The following is a 9,670-nucleotide window of genomic DNA, read 5'->3' as shown; positions in this document are numbered from 1 at the left end:
AGGCATGAAAAGATTTCTCAAAAAAAGGCATGAAAAGATTTCTCAAATTGTATAGTCCCAGTAATAAAAAGCTAATTGCCACATAGGAAAGCTAACTGACACAATCATGAATTAAGGTTCTATTTCTATTTTGAAGGAAAGTTATTTGTTAACTTAAGACCCTCTTTTTAACTTAAGATGCTTTTTAAGATATGTCTTAGCTTTAATATTCCTTTGAATGTGCCAAGATGTAATACTTATAATGGATGAGCTTGAGTCCTTACCATGAAATGCACAATTTGTTGAAAATTAAACAGATTATAATTTACTGATGGTCACTAATGAAGTCAAAAATGCTGAGAGTCAGAAGAGCTGAGATCCACATAGATTACCAGAGTTGAGGATAGAAATGCAAGCAGATGGCTGATGAATTTGCTAATTGTTCTTTCCTGCCTGGACAGTCACTGAAATTGAGCTTTTTTGGAAACTTTCTTTCCCTTATCAATATAGTGACAGTGTTCCGCTGTGGTTTTGAAATACAGCATGCTATTTTTCTTTTGTTTTTCTTAGAACTAATCATGTTTATACATTCTGAGTGGATACTCTCTGGTACTACAAGCATATGCTCATTTTCACAAAACACTATTTCTACAAAACCTACATTGCTTCCCCTTTCCTACCATCGGTATCTTCCTTCCAGAGAGCAGGACCAAACTGGAAATTTGGACTAAACCAGTGTCTCATTTGCTACTGAAAAGACAATACACCCACTATCTCTGCTGATGGCACCATCATCTCTCAGGCACCCAGGCTCTCAATCTCCAGCTCATTTTTCTCTTCTCTCTCCCCCGCATTCTCCATATCTAATCAGTTGCCAAATCCTATCCATTCTTTATCTGCAGTCTCTTGTATATCTATCCTCTCCTTCCACTTATATTGTCACCACCTTAGTTTGGTTCCTCATTACCTCCCATCTGGTCTACTGTAAAAGCCTCCTGTATTTCTGCTTCTAGTATCTCCCCTCTTCAATCTTCACACAGCTACAAAATAATCTTACCAAGGCACAGGGCTGACCTGGATACTCTCCTGCTCAAAACCCATCAATAGCTCATCACTGCATATAGGAAAAAGAATATACTCTTAAACCTGGCATTTAAGGCCATGAAAACTAATCCTAACCTTCCTTTTTTTAAAAAAAAAATAATGTTTTATTTTTGCCCATTACATGTAAAGACAATTTTTAACATTCATTTTTAAAAAGTTTTGTGTTCCAAATTTTCTCTCTCCCTCCCTCTCCTCCTTGTCTCCTTAAGACAGTAAGCAATTTGATATAGCTAACCTACCTTTTCATATTACTTCCCTACGTACACTCTGCATGCTTACCAAAAGACTTCCAGATGTTCCCAGAATTAAACATACCATCTCTCAGCAGTGTGTTATTGCAGGCCATCTCCCAGTCTGGAATTCACTCTCCCCGCCACCCCCCCCCCCATTTTTTACCTAGTAAAATCCTTTTCTTTCTTCAAGATGCAGTTCAGGTGTCACTTTGTCCATAAAGACTTTTTTAATACAACAGTTGAAAGTGAGGTCTGGAAATTACCCTCCTAGGAAATTTCTTAAATTGCTTTATTTGGACCTCTCCTTTGCACTAATCAAATTCTACCTTATATCATATTGTGCATTGTGTATATATCTTAATTAAATTTTAAGATCCTTGAAAGCAGAAATTGTGTCATTCCTCTCCCCAACCCAGAATGTGACCCAGTATCTTGAACATATTAAGCAATTAATAGATATTTATTGATTTGGGGGCATCCAGTGCAGTGGGCCTAGAGTCAGGAAGATCTGAGTGCAAATCTTGCCTCGGGCACTTACTAACTGTGTGACTCTGGGCAAGTCATTTAATTCTATTTGCCTCAATTTCCTCTCTGGAAAATGGGGATAATAATAGCACCTACTTCTCAGAGTTGTAGTCAAGATCAAATGAGATAATATTTATAAAGTACTTAACACAATGACTGGCACATAATAGACAATATAAACTGTCTGCTATCATTATCATCATCATCATTTGAACATTAAACATGCCAGTTCATCTTGTCTCTAGACTTTATATCAGAATACAATCCATTCTGAGCACTCCCTCAAACAAATAGTTATAGAATTATATTTGGCTTTTTTTTTTCAAAATTAAAGACCAAAATGTATTTTTATACATATTGTATTTGATATTTAATATGTACTTATTAATCTTATTTACATTATGAAAACTATTTTTCCTGAAGAAATGGTAGGCAGCTAATAATAATCAATATCTAATTTGCCTATTTTTAAGAACCGAAATGAATCCATTCAAACACAATTGTAATGGTTTGAACTGCACAAATTAATTCCAGACCAGTAGTGGTTTCTGCTCCAGCCAAGTCCCTACAACTTATCCATGACCTTCAAAGAAAGAAGCAAACATTTCTGGTGAGTTGGTAAAGACATAAATGGAATCTGTTGGAGGAATGTTGGGGTAGTTGGTAGTTTGTATGGCAGCTCCTTCAAATAGATGATTGCTAGTGATACATAGGTAGGGGATTGATCAGGGGAGGTCCTTGTTCACCTTGATGAACTATAGCTTAGGGAGTCTTTGGGTTTTTGAGAGTATGGACATGCTCATTGTTACCTTTTTTTGAGGGGGCTATGGACAACTCTTTAGGGTTACTTATGTAGTTCCCTGATCAACTTGATGATGTTACACTGATGGCTTTTGTTGGGTATTGCTGATGATGGAAGTAAGAGAACACAGGAATTTTATGACTTAGATTCTTGTGAGACTGACTGTTATGGGAGAAGCTATCTCTTTTATTCTGGCCTATAAAATGGAAATTTTCAGTCATAAACTTGGGGACTTTTCTCCTTTTCTAAGGCAAGACTGGAACACAACAGAATGGGCATGAATTCTTAGATTAGTGGTGATTAGAGTTAGTGTTCTCCACCTAAAAGCCATTAATGGCTGCCTTGAGATATAGGCACATGGAAGCTGCATGGGCATAAGACCCAAAAGGAGATAGGATAATATCTCCTTTGGATACTCAAAAGACCTCAAATTCTTAGCCCTAGACTTGGAAAGGAAGTAGTCTAACCTCTCAGTCCAATAGGTGGCAGCCAGAGAAAGGAGAACCACATGGTTAAATGGCAAGAGTTCTTGAACCCCAGCCTTCTGAAAAGAAAAGGGGGTAATTTCTGAGAAGCATAATCTTGGAATCCAGCTTTCTAGAGAGAGAGAAATAACTCCCAGGCAGTATCAACCAACAGGTTATTTCTTAACAATCCCAAGGTATGTAGTTCAGGGATTTAACTTTCTGGAGAAAGAATGACAGCTCCTAAGAAGCACCAGACTACTATAAAGAAAGAAAAAAGGATCACACACATGACCTTTGAGCCTAGAGAAGTCACTATATGAAGAGAAGTTCTGGACTTTGCCCTTGGTCCAGATTACATTATCCTGTTACCACATGGTCAATGGGAAAAATGCTACCTCCCTAGCAATTACAAATCATTTTCTTTCTGGGAAGAGTTCAAACCATAGGTTGGATAACTATCCAAATAGCATAAAGTAGGACTCACTGGAATATCACCCTGAGCTCATTTCTCTTCCAAGAAAATTCTAAACCCTAGGCTTGAAGGCTTGAAGACCCTAGGGAAAGATAGGATCCACCTGAATGGAACTTATATAGATAGTTTGTGGGTTTCTGAGAGTCTTCTATGTGTTTTCTACATTTTCTATGAGGTAGAATAAAATCTATCTGGCGCCCAATATATGCATTGTTACCTTGAATGCTTGTATAGGGTCAGGAAACTCTTTTACCTACATATGTAAACACACAGGCACAAGCTATGCTCAAGCTATATTCTCAGATTTCCCACAGGCAACATCAAATGAGACTATACACACCATAGAAATAAATATGATAGGAAGGAGAGGTTGGCCCTGAGATTTAAGCCAATCCTTGTTAAGTTCAAAGCTTGGAGTACTGGGCTATACATTATACAAATAAGGAATTGGCCAGAAGAGGTTATAATCACAAGGCCACCAAGGAGGCTTGACAATTTTGGTTGTTGGGCTGAATTATTGAATTGAATTGGCTTATTTTTAAATGTCTTTTAGAGTTTGTGGCTCAGTGATGAAAGTACTAGACTCTGAACTGGGTGACCTAGGTTCAATGACCAGCTCTAGTATTTACTAGCTGTGTTACTCTGGGCAAGTCACTTACCTTCTCTGAGTTTGTTTCCTCATCTATAAAATGGGGATAAGAATACTTTACCTACCTCACAAGGTTGTTATGTGGAAAATACATTAAGAGAAAGGTCTTTGGCTAACACTATTTAGTATGTAGCCCTTTCCTACATGCACTGCTAATTCCACAGAATTCCTATCTAATAACACCTTCCTAGCTGCAGAAGCAGAAATAGGGCTAAGATTTTTATCAACATAATTTTGAAAACTAAAAATTTTATGAAATGATTAAAATGCATAGTCTCTTTTCTGGTAATTCTACATTTAGATGGCAGCCATTCATCAAGGTTATATTACTCAACATTTACTAATAATTTGGAAGGTTATTTTAAAATTCACTCTAAATAAGACTACCCTGAGCATTTTCCTCATAAAAAAATTATTTCAGCCATTGTATCTTCCCAATAGGATGTATGAAGGATATCTTCATTTATCAAGATTGCTGATCTATGTTATACATACTAACATGTTGGGGAGGAGGAAAAGATTCCAAGGAAACATCACATCATTTATTTACAGTGGTCTTTGTTGGGAGATGGGTCTGTTAATAAGGGCATCTGTAAACTGAAGCATTTCAGTTGAACCATTCGTGGGCTGACAGTCAGACGGAGCTACTGCTTTATTATCAAATTTACCCAGAGACTTAATATCAAACACAACAGAAAAATTCTGCACAAGTCTTCTAGGAGGTTGTGTACCTACCTTTCTGAAAGGAAAAACCAAGTCCTTTCATGGTAAGGTCACCATTAAGAAAAAAGAGCATCCGCATTTGCCTGTTCGCTAATTAATTCATAGCAATGGTGCAACGGAAATTAAGGCAAACAGAAGAAAACATGCCCTACAGCCCTTTGTTTCTAACGTGAAGGTCCCTGGCATTAATTGACCCTTCCTGCACTATTTAGACAGAACAATCCACGCAATTACTGAGAAGGATGGCATTTCTCATTCCTGTCCAAATACATTTGGAGTCTGTAACCAAAGTAAAAGAGATTGGACGGAAGAACCCTCTCAAGGTTCCTGTCTGGTTGACGGTGGAGCAACTTCTGAACTGAATATGACTTAGTCATATTGTAACCATATGATATCAGAAGAAAAACATGCATGAAAAAGATGTTGATCTGGTCAGCAACATCAACCACACACTACCTGCTTTCCACCATGTTGGCAGCTCCTGTGAAGGATGGTTGTCAAGCTAGCAACACAAACACGCACACACTGCGGAGCAGCGCCTGGAAATCAGCCCAGAACTTCCCTCCTCTTAATTTGCCTATTAGAATGGGATTGGAGGAGGGGGTTACCGGTAAGCAGTAGCCCCCTTTCCTTAACCTAGGAGTTTCTCCTAATTCGGGTTGCTGAAAGCCTTGGGGAGAAGTTGACCCTGACTATTCAGAGCAGAAAGATGGGCATAAATCTACTGATTAAACTCTTCCAAAGCCAGGAAGCCAGAGAGGGCGTTCCTGCAATATTTATAAGGTGTCTTCCAGGGTGCACCACATAGAGGATTAGCAATTACACTGTGAGTAAGCAAAAACGACACCTATACTTTAAAAACACGTACGCCCAACAATAAAGCGCAACCTGCACCAAACACACCCCCTTGCTTTAGGGACCAGTCATCCAGTCCTAGTCACAAGCCTCTTCTAATTCTACCTGCCCTAGGAAAAAAGAGATGGCATCTCCAGCCAGGGGTTTTCCCAGCAGATTGTTTCAGCCTTGAAACTCATTAAGCAGATAACCTCAGAAACAACAAGCTTGAGGGCCAGAAGCCAACTAGCTTCCCCGGTCCCCCCCCCCCTCCTCCACCAACTGCCGGCGGACTCAGCAGCCTAGGAAACCTCTGATGGGGGGGTGGGGTTTGCTGAGGGGCTCTGGGTCCGGCCACGCCCCCTTGCCCTCCTTTCACCCTGTTATCTCTCGTCTCCACACCCAGCCTGCCCCTTCAGGATCCTTTAGTGTCCTGTCGCTAGGCGACCTGCACTCTGTGCTGAGCTGGAAACAACCTGGCACCCCAACTTGCAGACAGCGTTGGGAGAGCGAAGTGCGTTCTCTTCGGGAGTCTCAGGGTGCTCGCCACTGCCAGAGGGGGCAGTCCGCGGAGCAGATAAAGCCAATGCATTAACCCACGCATCCCATTCAGCATCCGGCTCTCACCCTATTATGCTTTCTCCCTTCGCACCCCTTTTACAATTTGTGCTGCGCCCCAGTCCTACTGCAGCTCCTTCCTCCTCCCCGCCCCCCTCCTAGCCTTGTCTCTTCTTTGGGTATTCGTTTCCTTGCCCTTGCCCCCTTCCCGCATCCCCAGCTCTGCGCCCCAGAGCTCCGCCACTTACCTGTGTTCTGGCGACTGCTGCTGGTTAAACTGGTCCCACAGAGCGGCAGCCCTATCTCCATCCCTTCTTCCCCAGCCTCTCCAGCCTGCGCAACCTCCCGCTGCCTTCTATAAGCAGCTGGCTCGGCTCTCCTCGGTGGCAGCAGCAGAGAACAACTCTGTCACCGGGCGCCCGAGGCACGAGAAGAGCAGCCGCCTCAGATGCCGCACTGGATCCAGGCTGGCTGGGCGGGGGCGAGAATCTGGGTCAGGCTGAGGAGAGCAGCGTCGGGCTGCAACCTGGGTGGCTCCTGGCAGGGAGGGAGCCGGCAGAGGCACGGGGAGTGCAAAGGCTTCCCACTGGGCGACCAAAGCCTGCCCAGCTACTGAGCATGCCCAGTCTGAGGAGGGTAGAGTCACTGAGGGTGCAGGATGCTCCACATAGGGAGTGAGGTAGACAGTGTCGGGGGCAACTCAGAAATAACCTGCAAAGGGGTCAAGATAATAGGAAGACAGTACTACTGTTCAGGCCAATCTTGATTTATGTCTCCTTCCCTTACTACCCCCACCCCAAAGAAATGGGCTAGGTGTTATGGTATTCCATGGGTAGGTGGGTCTGTCTTTGGGGCCATCACCTGGTGAGATTCTGTAGAATCCTAGAATCACTGGAATTCCCACTGGCTAATTACCCTGGAACCATCAAAACTACCCTGGGCAAAAGCTATGGAGCAGTATGCCTACTGCTCTCTTGCTACCATTTCCCTAGTTTCTGGGACAGAAGGGGACAAATTATTAGCATACCTTACCTGGGCCTCTGCTCAGAGTTTTCCTGACTTCTCATGAAAATCTGGGAGGGCTAGGTGGCACAATGGATAGAGCAGGCATTGGGCTTAAAATCAGGAAAATTCATCTTCCTGAGTTCAAATCTGGCCTCAGACACTTACTAGCTGTGTGACCCTGGGCAAATCACTCTGTTTGCCTCAGTTGCCCCATCTGTAAAATGAGCTGGAGAAGGAAATAACAAACCACTCCAGTATCTTTGCCAAGAAAAGTCCAAATGGGGACATGAGAAGTTGGACGTGACTGAACAATAACATGAAAACCTATATAACCATGTCATATTACTTGAAGGCCTTCTTTTGCTTAATGTGCAAATAGAGAGAAGGGTTAGTATATTGTATATTTGTCTAGTAAATAATTTCTTAGTCTCCAAAATAACTCTAAAGAGAGATTTCATCTGTAGTGAAAGGTCGGTGGGAATGATATTGGGGAGGACAAGGAGGGAAACATTCAGTCTTTCTGCACCTCTCAAAGCAGGCTACCTGGGTACCTTTTCCAAGTACAGTATATATGCCCTAGAATTAGCTTAACAAAAGTGACTTAACCTCACCGTGCCTCAGTTTCCTCACTTGGGTTCAAATCCCACCTCACATGTGGAGACCTTGGACAAGAATTTCAACTTCTTCAACATTTTTCCTCAACTGTATGATGAAGAAGTTGGACTTGATGGCCTTGAAAAGTACCTTTGAACTCTTGATCTATTATCCTATGATGGTGAAGGTCTATTACAGTTCTACAGCCTGTATAAAAACAAAAGAAACTCTATCATTCTAGCTTTAAAGGTCTTTATTAATCAGGATGTCCCTGACTTCCCTTAATCACCTTATTCACACTTGACAAATAAGGTTTTCTGTATATCTATGACTTCAGACAAGTCATTTGTCCTCTAGGTCTCAGTTTCCTCATCCATAAAACAAAAATGTTGGACTAGATTATTTCTATGTCTCTTTCAGCTCTGAAATTCCAAGTTTCTTAAAAGTATCTTATCATTAGTTAAACCTTTTTGTTCTTATCATTGAAAATAACTGCACTTTTAAAGCATGAAGCAAGGTATCCATGTATAACTGAATGTCATTTGTTTTGAAAAGGACCAATGATATCGGGGAGAGATGTCTTGACTTGAATGAGAATTGGATTGAAGTGAGGTAGAGTTGCACAAAGTCAACAGCCTCACTTTCTCTTCCAGAGTCACCAAAGTCAAGTGACTTCAAAGGCAAGACAAAAGTCAGGACGATTGGCGATGGCCCAGGATGCAGTGGAGATCTTGTCATCTTCGATGTCTGACCAAGCTGTGAGCACTACAGTCTCTCTTTAATATATCCCAGTATCATGTTATACTTGAAAAAAATATAGAATTACATGGTTCATTTATTTGGTTTATTCCCCACGATGATCCCCAAGTCTTTTTGCATTGTGGTGTGTTGTTTTTCTTCTTTATCTTTTCATTTGAATTTTAATTCATTAATTCATAAAATCATTTCTCACAAAAAGTGCACTACAAATTCTGTTCCTATTATTTTGTGATGGCAACAAGGCCCCCCCCCCAATTTTGTGTCATTCTCCCAAATTAATCAGAATGATCTTAATTATCTCATTCAAGTAATTCATAAGAATAGTAACACGGATGTCAGGACAAACCTCTCTACCACTGAAGTAACACAGGCCCTGCTATCCACCCACACTGCCAACTTTGGCTGGAGGTTGAGTTGAGAGACTGTTTCCATCCAAGCACAAATACAGGTTGCCTAGTAACAGTACAATGAAGGATCCTGATAGACCAAGAAGGTAAAATGAGAACCTAAGGGTGGAAGACATGCAGGGGAGTGACTCTACCACAGAAAAGACCACCTTCTCTCTCCTTTGCTTTGTCAATTGAGTGGCTATGATGGTGTGAGGACAAGGGAAGAAAGTTTGTGAATGACCCCAGAGTTTATGGTTTCTTTGATTATCCAGTCACTTTGAAAGGATTGAAATAAATGATTTTATCTATGTAGCAGTACTCTGTTAGCAGAAGACTTGTATATACAATGTAGGACAGCGACAATGTAAATGAAAAAATAGCCACAAGGAAGTTGAACTCTGAGTAACTGAAATAGCAGTAATAGTCCTAGAGACCAGACAATGAAACATACCTTCCTCCCTTCTTAATGGAGACTGTGACTACTAGGGTGGAAAGTTGTATATACATTGTAGACATGGTCACTGCATTCATCGTTTTTGCTGAACTTTTTCTCTTTCATTTTAGGGATGAGAGGGGA

General features: G+C 41.3%; 1 protein-coding gene across 3 annotated transcripts in view; it reads right to left on the bottom strand.

Moving 5' to 3' along the window:
- The window catches only part of ELMOD1 (ELMO domain containing 1), a 76,067-nt gene extending 69,270 nt beyond the window's left edge, over window positions 1-6,797 (bottom strand). For all 3 annotated transcript variants that reach the window (XM_027849571.1, XM_027849570.1, XM_027849568.1), the window contains exon 1: window positions 6,595-6,797. The gene's annotated coding sequence lies outside the window, so the exon portion shown is untranslated. The remainder of the gene's footprint in view (window positions 1-6,594) is intronic.
- Window positions 6,798-9,670: the final 2,873 nt, after the last annotated feature.

This window comes from Vombatus ursinus, unplaced genomic scaffold (genome assembly GCF_900497805.2).
Source record: "Vombatus ursinus unplaced genomic scaffold, bare-nosed wombat genome assembly UNPS02007612.1, whole genome shotgun sequence".
NCBI lineage: Eukaryota > Metazoa > Chordata > Mammalia > Diprotodontia > Vombatidae > Vombatus > Vombatus ursinus.
The sequence above is the reverse complement of the archived record's forward strand: the minus strand, read 5'-3'. Positions and strand labels throughout refer to the sequence as shown.